The sequence below is a fragment of the Dermacentor andersoni genome, chromosome 4 (genome assembly GCF_023375885.2).
Source record: "Dermacentor andersoni chromosome 4, qqDerAnde1_hic_scaffold, whole genome shotgun sequence".
Lineage (NCBI taxonomy): Eukaryota > Metazoa > Arthropoda > Arachnida > Ixodida > Ixodidae > Dermacentor > Dermacentor andersoni.
The window spans coordinates 75,936,136-75,948,682 of record NC_092817.1 but is presented as its reverse complement, the minus strand read 5'-3'; the positions used below and the strand labels follow the sequence as shown (position 1 = coordinate 75,948,682).

Below are 12,547 nucleotides of genomic sequence, written 5' to 3'. Positions count from 1 at the left end.
TGTCGCTGTCCAATTTCTGTGGCAACCGGCAGGGTATATCTATTTTGTTGCTATTTTACTGAACTTTGGTTAAGAAAGCATACAGGGATTTTGTGAATAAATTATTTTTAGTTTTATATGTATTAGTGCAGGACAGCGCTCATATAACAAATGATCCTATGTAAGCCATGTCTACTATGGATATAGATGCGTCAGCGACCAGCTCTTTTCTCTTGATAATTACGCAATAAAACAAACGAAAATTACCTAAATATTCTCACTGCAACAAATGTAAACCTCCAGGCGCCTAATAAAGCGAAGCTCAGTACGACTTTCTTGCGGGCTTTTGGTGTGTCTCCTCGGATTGTTTCATGCCCAGTGAAGTATACCGTCCCTTGAGAGAGTTCACTAATATGTGGGCCGATATCAGAAAGTGTAAACCGGGGTCGCCTGGATCACGTCAGCTGCTCCTTGCCACTTTGTTGGAAATGCACGTAATCGCTATGCCACAAAAGTCGGTGCAAATGATCAGTACTTTGATAGGATTTTATTAAGCGCTTCAGGAAAACTTTGCTCCTCGTAGATCCCGACATGTCTGTTGGACCTGCATATTTGTCATTTAATTGCTGTTCTTCCGTTTTTCGCAAATCATTTCAAGCGTCTATAACATTAAGCAAATGTCTAAATTTTAATACTGATTAGTTTTGATAACAGTAAATGTTAAGACGCGTCGGTTTCTGTACTTCATCAGTGACCAGAACTCCTCGTGGAACCCGCAGTGCGTCTATCGGAAGAACAAGTTATCTGCGACTACTCGCGTGTTCAAATTTCTGTCAGGGATAACTTTGGATACACCAGTGCATTCTAGACAGCAACTCTACAGGGAACTGTCCCTAGGAATCATGAGTCACAGTTTACCAGTTTGATCAAATACGTGCGCCCAACATTTGTGCTGTTGAGAGCATAAAAGTGAAGGCCTACGTACGTCTTTGGGGCGGCCTCGGTGCACATCGACACCAGCAACAATTGCCATCACGAGGAAGAGACCATATGATCGAGACACACGTAGCTGTAGAATCTTTCAGAGCACACATTCGCCATCTGTCAACGATCCTGGACCATCACTTAGCTTTCCTACCAGCCAAGAGACCTCAAGCGACCTTTTCACGAGTGATTAGCGCTCATCAAGGCTGAATATTATCACTCATACACCGGTGGCGAACCCTTCATCACCCCTGTGGCGCCTGCGACAGCCTCAAGTGAACCTTACTGTTCCCTGAATCACAAAGACCAATCATCCGTCACCAGGTTTGAAGGAACTGGAACTGACGCTGTTAGTACTGCACCAGACAACATGAGCGCATCTATATATACAGGGCGCCCCAGCTAAGTTTAGCCAGAGCTTAAATATATGCGAATGCAACGTAGCTGGAAAGAACTAAGGTAATTTTGCTTGCCGTCACTTAGAGCTACTTAGGTTATATTGTTTCATTATAGATAATGACATAATTAGTTCTAATTAATTAATCAGCTTATCAAACATTATAATTACATTAAAAGTGTCAATGAGAAAATTGTAGAGCAACATGAAAAATTCCCGTACAGCTTTCTGTTGCTCAGTACGTGCTACATAAAATTGTTTTTTCTAAGCGTGAAAGAAGCCCAAAAATGCACGCAAAATTGCTGCGCGACTCATCGCTCGAGGCACCTTGCGTGTATTAAGGCGTAAGCCTTTAGTGGCTCATGATTGTCCGGGCGCAGTCCGTGGTGGACGCACGAAAGCGGCGATCACCGGCAACGGGATCAAGGAGAAGAGGCGCCATGCCAGTAACGCGGTGAGAGTGGGCGCGTCGGAGAGCGCGGCCATGCGCGTGGTTGTGCGCGCACATCGGTCACAATTCTTGCAGCCATATGGCTGTGATTGCATCTCATGCTCGCGGCCACGGCGGCGTCCATTCGCAGAACAGTTCAGACAAAGGCAACAGAGGCAGTCATAGATAGGCTTTCGCCTATCGCAGTTTAGCTCAGCAAAGTGCCCACAGATTTTTTCGTGGGCAACTTTCGCGCACGGAAAAACTCTTTTATGTAGCACGTACTGAGCAACAGAAAGCTATATCGGGAGTCTTCCACGTTGCTCTACAATTTTCCTTGTTCAACTTTTCATGTAATTGCAATAGTTGAGAATTTTATTAATTCTTTAAGACTGATTATGTAATTAAGCGGAATAGGCAGGCAGACAGATAACATTAATTGGGTCCTGAGGGACGCTACCTCTCAAGGCGGCAGAGCAGCGGTCTGCTTCCACGTCGGGACGGGCAGGCCGAGCCTCACCGCCGCGTCGTGCGCCCTGTGGATGGCCCTGAGTTGATGCATAAGGTCTGAGCTCCTGAGCATTGGAGCTCCATTCCTTTTCGGTCGTGCGTTCAGGACCCTATAATGAGGGGCACTGATAGAGCAAGTGATCTAACGTACAAGCGGCGCCACAATCTGGGCATGTTGGATCAAGGCCTTCGATGAAATGACTAGGGGAATGAAGACCAGGGTATGACCTGGTATGAAACAGGCGGAGGCCAGATGCCTGTGCTCTAGAGAGCTTGTCATTCCTCCTTCCTGCCCAACTGATAATGTTTGATGATTTCATTAAAAGTGAGGAGAACGTCTCTAAACACCACTAAATTGGAGTCCGAAGATCCCCCACGCTGCCTAGCGCGGTGAGTTAGTTCGCATGCTCGGACGTGGGCGATCTCGTTCAGGTTGGCCATGGAGGCCAGATGTGATCCGAGGTGAGCCGGAAACCAGGTGATTGTGTGAGGAGAAATATCCGTATGACACAAAATGCGAGTTACTGCAGGCATCTCCAAGTGACGCAAACAACATTACCTTGGTTCTCTTCAGCTACGTGGCATTTACATATTTCTACACTCTGGCTAAAGCTCGCTGGGACACCATGTACACCGACGGATCGACCTCATCTACCAGCAAAGCTACCGCTTTTATCATTCTAGTGAAGCAGGTTAAAGTTCATTTCAAAGTGTCACATATGACTACATCTAGGCGGCAGCACTTGGAGCCCTCCTTGCCGCTATGAACTACGTCACGGATGAGCCGGAACAGAAATAGGTCATATTTTGTGACTCTAAGGCAGCTCTCCACAGTACCATGTCTGCCTTACATCACAGAGCATACGAGCATGCAGACCATATCCGGCATTAGGGAACCACCATGCTCTGGAAACTAGGCATAATGTCATCTTTCAGTGGATTCCTGATCACTGTGGCATCGCCGGCAACAACTTTGCCGACAGGGCTGCTCGGTCGGCCCAGGAAGATCCCTAAGCGTGTCCAATACCTACGGCGAGGACGGACGCTGCCAGGCAACTTCGTCTACTTGCATGCAAAAAGACAGAAGCTTTCTTGACTTCTACAAGGGCCTTCAATTGCCAACTGCATAAGCTGGACCCATTGCTACGGCTGCAACTGCCATCTGGCCTTTCCCACGGCAAAGCAATCTTGCCGTGCCGCTTGTTGCTGGGAGTAACGTTTACGAACGCTGTCGTAGGAGTATGGCCGATAGCTCGACGTGCGAGTACTGTAGGTGCGAGGAAACCATGGAGCACCTATTGTGTATCTGTCCTCGCTACAACGTCCGATGCCTTCCTCTCCGGACAACTTTAAACCAACTGAACTCGAGACCATTCTCTGCGTCAAAGATACTCGGACCGTGGCCACATCCTTCACTGGCACAAACACGCATCGTTCGACGGGGCGACGCACGTTGCGACACAGAGAAAGCGCAAGTGCTAGACATGCAAAGAGACGCCGCGCATATGCGCAGCGTCGAAGCACAAACGGACAGGACGCGAACACGGCTGCTACATTGATCTCGACGGTGCGAAGCATGTTGTATTCCGAACTCTTTCCAGTGAAGCAGTTCGCCGGGCGATATCCGTGAGGTGGTCTCAGACGCCGCTTGGCGACGACGGCTAAAAGCCTCCCGCTCCCGCTCAACGCTCAGAGAAGACGGCCCGGCTTCGCTTTCATCCACGTCCAAGCCCGCATTGACCAGCGCTGACTAGGCGAGCGCGGCGCTCGTCTTAGCAAGGCGCGCGGCGAGTTACGTGGTCAGGTGGCGACACAGCTGCGGAGAGCGCGCATGCGCCAAGCCGGCGGCAGCGGAAGAACTCGGCGCGGCGAGTCACGTGATGCGTTGCCGAGGCTACGGCGCAGCTGCGGCCAAATGAAGGTGAAATTGTTGGTGACAGAGAAACTGCGGTTAGTGAAGCTTTCGCTATAAGAGGAAGCTTTAGCTCGGGCCTAACTCTGACGCGGCCTATTCAAATACACGTAAAACGCAAAAACGTTTTTTCTGAGGTAACCGCTGGACCGATTTTAATGAAATTTGTTCCATTTGAGAGAAAGAAGACAAACACTAGTAACTGTCGGAAGAATTTCGATTTAAGGACTGAATTCTGCGAAAGAGATTTAAAAAAACATAAAGTTGGTAAGAAATAGAGGCACGAAGTTTACAAATTAATAACTCTGCATCAAGAAGAGATATCGCAGTTCTGTAAATGGCATCCACTAGATAACTGAAAGCACACAAATTTGGTATGCCATGTTATATCTGACGGGAATTTGTGAAGTTGTGTAGAAGAGTTCTGCAAAAGCTGTATTTACATATTACTAAACTTTTTGAGATGTAACAAATCAATTTTGTTCGCTTTAGAGGTACTATTAGATGAAATTCACGTAATTGTGATAGCATTTTTCGTTGCTGAGTTGCAGAGTTGTAACCTTGATAGTTTCGTTTTCGGAAAATTTGCGATCTTTGTCAATCTTTAATAAAGATTGACTTCAATCAAAATTCGAAACAGTCAGTAGATTTTCAGTTTTTCTTTTAAACGCAATAAACCTCGCCAAATTTGGTGTGGTGGTTGCCGAGAAAAAGGAATCCTCCTTTTACATGTATTTAGATAGGAGCACCCGAGCTTAAGCTTCCTCTTAAAAGTGTTCCTTACAATAGTACAGTACTTGAAGTGTGCTGGTTTGAGAGACCATCTAGAATGCTGGTTTGAGAGACCATCTAGAGTGCTCCTGTGCATCCTGTGCGAGGTGGAAACGTTGTCGCTAGACACCCTTCATTTCTTTAAGAGTGAAGGGCAATCTATTCGGCGGCGAGAACCCGACCATCGACCAACCGACCCAGGTTAAATGATGGGTTGGTAGGCAAAGAAAGCTTCGCCTTAAACTAATTCCGTAATTTTACGTGCTAAAGCCGCGATCTGATTATGAGGCCCGCCTTAGTGGAGGACTCCGAAACATTTTGAGCATCTGGGACTTTTTAAGGTGCACCTAAATTTAAGTACAAAAGAATTTTTGCATTTTCTCAATTGAAATGCCTCCGCTGTGGCCCAGAGTGAACCCGCGAGCTCAAGCTCAGCAGCGCAACGCCTAGCCACTGGGCTGCCACGGCGGGTGTTAACAGCTGCAGAGCTTTTTTGAACAACTTTTCTTCCCATCATGTCTACGGAACATGCGAGGTCTGAAATGGCACTTTTCGAGGCATGTTGTAAACGCAAAACTCTAACCCTCCTTTTCATTTTGTTTCACGTACGGTCATACATACCTGCACACGAAATACTTCTGTACGGCAGATATTATGCAAGTCAGTTAAGAATAATGGCTTTCATTACTGAAGCGCGTTCTAACGCCAACCATCATTAATTACACAGCGTTTAGCTTTGCAGGTGGTTAATTACGCGTCTCAAGCTAAGCGTTCATTTACCTTTTCTTTTTCTTTTCTCACATGCTTATGTTAAACATTTAATTTTCAAGTGAGGCTACATTATCTCAGTAGTTTCACAAGTTTATCATCGAGAATGTTCCGTGGCTTGCGGAGGAAAGAGCATATATTGTTAATTAGTAATGAAACAAAACACTGCGCTTTTCTAGTCGCTCTAACATTTCGTCTCGTTACTTGTATAATTGACGCGCAAAATAACATATGACCCGAAGTATGCTGGAACTTCGTAATGACGAGAAAAAATGAAAGCTGCATATACTGAATAAGGTCGTTATAACAAAGCTATTAAGCTAATAATGCGATTAGCATTCTTTGGCTACTTGGGTTTTTTATGCTATCTGTCTGTCTGCCTTCTTAAGCCGACCCAGAGGCCCAAATTGTCTACCAGCATAGGCCACTAGGAATGGTTGCGATGCTATCATGATTGCTCCATCGTCATCCTTTCAACTTTGTCTTCTGACTCTCGTCATACGGTCATCGTCACGCCTTCTACTTCGACACAGTGGCCCTAACTGCCGACAAGCTGGGGCAACGAGGTAATAGTAAAACATGGTATTATTACGGTCAGTTCTATGTACACTTATAATTTGTGTCGCGAGTATTGGTATTGTCAACTATACCAACCCGCTAGAAATATTTATTGCATTTCATTTTTTATTTGCAATACTGCCACTCTCAGTTGAGAAAATAGCAGGTGGGCATTACAAACACAATCATGTTTAAAAAGAAAACAAAACAGAAAAAGAAAGAATCGATATTAAAGCAATAAATGCGGTGTAAGCAGTTTTTCAAGCAAGAACATCAATTTTGTAATAAAGTTTAAGAGTGCACAATCAAGTACATTGTGCTTACACAGACAAGAAAAAAATATGCGAAAAAAAAGAAAGGACATGCTTCTATGCAGAGCAGTTAAAGCAAAGATCACCCACAATTCAAACTGAAATTTTGAAAACATGCATGCTGCGCATACGAAATGAAGCACAACCACAAGGAACGATTACCAAGCAAAGGATTTGCCAAGGAAAGTGAATCAACGCCCTATCGATCATGCGCAATATGCGAACCGCCACGAAATAATATGAAAATAAAAAAGCCAAGCACAACGAGGCACATGATTGCAATCTGTTACAAAAACTGGAATGGAATAACGAAGCAAGCAAGCGATAGTACAAGAACAAGGTTATGTGCAATAGCATAACCAATCTCTTTCACCAAGACAATCGGTACACATTTCATCGGCCATCACCAGCGAACATTAGGAAAGGAAATACATTGTATAAGCGCAGGAATCTAAGAAAACGGAACTAGCGTACAAATGGGAGAGAGTTTGTGCGGCAATGGTGATGCTACTAAAGGTTAGATGTGTGTTCTAACTTTGCAGTGAAAGCGGACAATGTTTAGACGTCCGTGACATCTAGATTTAACCGATTCCATTCGCGTATCGTAAGTGGAAAAAACGATTGCTCAAACAAGTCATTGCCGAAATAACATTCAAATGTGTATTTATGCTTATGACGAGTAGGGCGCGGCTGTGAAAATGCGACATACTTAGGCACATCTATCTTATAGATGTCATGCAGCAGTTGGTACAAAAACTTGGGACGTGCCGGCTTTGCCCTTGTGCATAGTGTCCTAATGCCAGAAGAAGCCAGAAGTTTAGTGGGACAGTCTGTGCGTTTACACTTGTTATACACAAATCATATGGCTTTGCGCTGTACCGATTTTGTTATGGTAAGTTATGGTAAGTTATACTAGTGGGCTGGACGGAGCGGCAGCCATGCAACCGCTTCAAAACCCGTTCTTGTTTGTTGTACAGATCCTGGCATTCCTCGGCACGTGGCAGCCCTTGCATTCATTTTGCGAAGCTATCGTCGTGCCTTTATCACCATCTTACGTCAGAGGTGGTGGAAACACCACATCAAACACCATGGCGGAGACACCACATCATCAACCCTTGACGCGGCGTACATCGTGCCCCGATTTGGCTGGGCATTCCCATCGCCTACGACACCATTCAAGCGGACGTACTTAAGAGCGACGCTTTCATTGGGCCACTTCAGTGGGCTGGTCGGAGCGGCAGCCATGCAACCGCTTCAAAACCCATTCTTGTTTGTTGTACAGGTTGGTAAACACCCGTCATTGCACGCTAAGCGATCCATTAATATGTCTGCTGCTCTTCCCAGGCCCACTGGTGATTCTTTGTGATTTTTTTGAGTGCATATATGTTGTTAAATTGCTTATGTTAGCTGGGGATGTGGAACAGAACCCTGGTCCTCAAAAGGAGATTCTAGACGCCATTGCCGCCTTTTTGGCTAAAAGTGACGCACGCCATACCGAGGTAATCGGGATGCTATCAGAGGTCCGAGCTAATCAGCAAAACCTTGAGGAAAAAGTTTCCAGCTTAGCCAGTAGGCTCGCAACAGTTGAATCCCTGGTGGAATCATGTGAAGCAAATCAGAATGGTGTTGATCTACCGAGAGTAGTCGATGAAGCTGTGCGAGACCAAACTGCAGCAATAACTTCTCGGTTGGACGAGCTGGAAGACCGCTCTCGCCGTGACAACCTTATATTCTACGGGATTCCTGACGTCCCAGCTGAGAACTGGTCCCAATCTGAAACTAAAATTCGAAGCTGCCTTACCAGTTTACTACAGATAACTTTAATAGACAAAGCCATTTCCCGCGCCCACAGGCTGGCTTCCTATGCAGTAAATAAACACCGGCCCATAATCGTAAAATTTTTGTCCTCAAAACTTAAGCAAAAGGTTTTCACTGAGCGAAAAAAATTCAAAGGTTCTGGCATTCTTGTTAGCGAAGACTTCTGCCGCGCCACACGCTTGTCACAGAAAAAATTGATTGAATTCGGAAAGGCTAGCGGACAGAAATATGTGCTACGGCTTAACCGTCTTCAAATCGACAAAAAAACTTACGTTTACTGTCCGGTAACTGATCGAGTCTGCGAAATCCACACAAACGAGCTTCGTTCAACAAATTATGTCCCAAATGCACCTTCTGATGGCCCTAGCAATTCACAAACATAGCGGAGTCATGGTCCGGTGGCAAAAAATATTTCTCTTTTGTATTCAAATATTCGCAGCGTATGCAACAAGCGGGATGCTTTATCTTCTGTCGTCGACACGTGCAGTACCGATATTGTTATCATGGCTTTCTAGCAAAATTGAAGACCGTGAAATTTTGGAATGCGAGGGTGTTTACCGTTTATATCGACATGACCGTGATGTGCGGTGTACTTATCGGTGTTCGTGATTAGATTACCACTGCTGCAATTGAGCTTGCGTCATCATTAGAGCGTCACCATAGGCTTCGAACGCAAAAATTTTATGAATTGCGTCGTTTACAGGCCCCCTTCTTCACCTAACATAGCTTGTTCAGACCTTCACAGTGCCTCAAATAGTCTAATTTTACGGTTCCCTTCCACGCCACTAATACTCCTTGGGGACTTTAACTTTCCTGGCATTAACTGGCAGACTGATCCCCCTTCAACCCAAGAGTGCTGTTCTGAATACTCCGAATTCATCAGCCTTTGCCTCGATTTTAACCTGCACCAGCTTGTTCTGAAGCCTACTCGATGTTCTGCACACTCGGCTAATATCCTAGATTTAATCCTTACTACATCCCCGGAATTTGTTTCGCCCCTAACTTACCTACCGGGTATTAGCGACCATTGTATAACCCAGTGTAATTTGCAGTTAACCATCCCATCTGTTACCTCGTCGAAAGGTATACGTTATTACAGAAGTGCTAATTTTGCCGGAATTAATAACGAACTAGAAACTTTCATCACTGACTACATTCGAAATTTCCACACTCGATCGGTTGAAGAAAACTGGTCAATATTCAAAGAAAAAGCCAACTCCATAATTAACCGGTAAATACCGCAAAAACGTATTTATTCTAATTCGCGCGCACCCTGGTTCAACTCGCGTCTTAAACGTTTACTGAACAAAAAGAAAAGGCTTTTCCGACGAGCGAAAATAACTGGCAGTGATGAGCGTTGGAATGCTTACACAATAGCACTGAGCGACTACAAGAATGCTGTAGCTGAGTCGAAAACAAGATTTTATGAGCAAACGTTGCCTTCTTTCTTGAAAGACAACCCACAGAAATTTTGGAGTGTGGTCAGCGGTAAAACATTTAGTGCCATTGAACTGTGCGATCTTAACAACGGACCTGTCGATCGCAGTGTCTGTTGTGATGTATTGAGTGACGCGTTCATCTCTGTATTTTCGGATGCTGTGCTGTGCGCAAGCGCTGTTTTTTCTGATGTGCGTTATTTTCCAATGCTTCCTATTATCATTGACCTTGATGGCGTTGTAAAGTTGATACAGACCTCACAAGTTTCTGCAAGCAGTGGAATAGATGGTATCAACACGAAATTTCTTAAAGGAACAATTACTTATTCATCTATAGTTCTGAGCGAAATCTTTGCTCAGTCACTTCAAACCACCATCCTTCCGAATGATTGGAAGGCAGGGATGGTGATTCCCGTACATAAGTCTGGCAGTCGGTACTCTCCACTTAATTACAGACCTATATCCCTAACCAGCGTTCCCTGCAAATTAATGGAGCACATAATTTACTCACACCTAGTTTCATTTCTCGAGTCAAACTTATTTTGCACCCCCTACCAACACGGATTTAGAAAACACCATTCCTGCGAAACACAGCTTTTGTCATTCACTAATGATTTATTCCAGGCGATGAATGCTAACGTTATTATTGACTGCATTTTTTTAGACTTCGCCAAAGCATTCAATACTGTTTCACACGAATTACTTTTCACTAAATTAAGTAACCTAAACATTTATCCTAACGTGCTTGCTTGGATCAAGTGTTTTTTGTCTAACCGTTTCCAATTTGTTTATGCTAACGAATACTTCTCTTCCACTGGTCGAGTAACCTCCGGTGTACCGCAAGGCTCGGTTCTAGGACCATTGTTATATTTAATTTATATTAATGACCTCCCAGACCAAATTAAATCATCAATTAAGTTATTCGCCGATGACTGTGTTCTCTATCGTGTCATTTCTAACTCTGGCGACTGCGATACTCTTCAATCAGACATTGGCATAGTAACATCATGGTGTGCTAGATCCCAAATGAAGCTCAATTCTAATAAATGTAAGGCGATGCGTGTGTCCCGTGTTGTAAGAAATACCACTCTTCCTACGTACAATATTAACAACATACCTGTAGAAAATGTATCATCATACAAATATCTTGGTATCTACATTACACACAATCTTACATGGAACATTCATATAAATTACATTTACGGTAACGCTAATCGTATGCTCGGGTTTTTACGGAGTAATTTTTTATCGGCAACTGCAGCTGTCAAGTTATTTCTGTACAAATCTTTAGTGAGGCCCAAAATTGAATATGCATGCTTCATTTTCGACCCTTCTACTTTAAAGCTAAAAAACACCATCGAATCCATTCAAAACCGAGCTGCTTGTTTTATTCTTTCGAATTATTCTCGTCATGCAAGTGTCTCATCAATGAAACTAACCCTTGACTTGCCTAACCTAGCGTTACGTCGTAAATACTTTCGCCTATGCCTTTTTCGCAAGATTTATTACTCTAACGAAACACTTAAGGACGAACTAATCTCCCCGCCATCATACATATCGTCACGCACGGATCATCGTTTTAAGGTTGAAGTTCCAACTTGTCGCGCCAACGTTTATTTTGATTCCTTTTTACCAAGAACGACGAATGACTGGAACCGCCTCTCTGCCTCCATCACTGCCATTTCTGACGCCACAAACATCAAGAATATTGTTCACGAATTTATTTGTAATAATCCCCACTCCTCTCTGTAATGTCCCCGGGCCTTGAGAGTATGACAATAAATAAATAAATAAATAAATAAATAAACAAATAAATAAATAAATAAATAAATAAATAAATAAATAAATAAATAAATAAATAAATAAATAAATAAATAAATAAATAAATAAATAAATCAAATAGGGAATGAGGGAACCAAACTGTGTTAGCATATTCAAACACTGGTCTTACGAATGTAGCGTATGCTGGCAGCTTTGCGGACGTGGGTGCCATTTTTAAATGTCTTTTTACATAGAACAGCTTGCGTAGTGCGGCTGCCGTAATGTGGCAACGTGTGTGTTCCATCTGAGGTCAGGTGTCAAAGTAATGCCTAAATGCTTATGTTGTTCCATGTTCGCTAGTGATTTACTATTATTAGTGTAAGTGAATTGGGACGGGTTCTGTTTACGTATTACTGCAATGGTTACGGATTTTTTTTTTTACATGATTGGACATTTGCCATTTAGCCCACCAATCTACTAACTTATCAAGGAATGCATTGAGTTTAACGTGGTATGTGATGCTGTGAATTTCCTTATAAATAAAAGAGTCCTATGCGAAGAGCTTGATACTACAGTCAATGTTTTCTGTAATATCATTTATAAAGATTAGAAATAATAGTGGTCCCAGGACGGAACCTTGAGGGACTCCTGAAGTTGCAGGGACTGTTTCTGATTTAACACCTTCGAAAAGCACGAACTGTGAGCGGTTTGTTAAAAAATCTTTTATCCTTGAAAAAACAGATCCCTCTCCGATTAGACTTCTTAGTTTTGCGATACATTTACTGTGACATACGCAATCAAAGAACTTTGATAAATAAAATGAAATTATGTCCATTTGGCCGCTATTATTGATGTTAAGTGCTAGCTCATGAACTACCTCGGTTAGCTGGGTAACAGTAGACAAACCGCTAC

The 12,547-nt window shown here is 43.6% G+C and overlaps 1 pseudogene; it reads left to right on the top strand.

Moving 5' to 3' along the window:
* The first annotated feature begins 7,863 nt into the window (after window positions 1–7,863).
* Window positions 7,864–8,821, top strand: LOC126536746 (uncharacterized; annotated as a pseudogene).
* The last annotated feature ends 3,726 nt before the right edge of the window (window positions 8,822–12,547 follow it).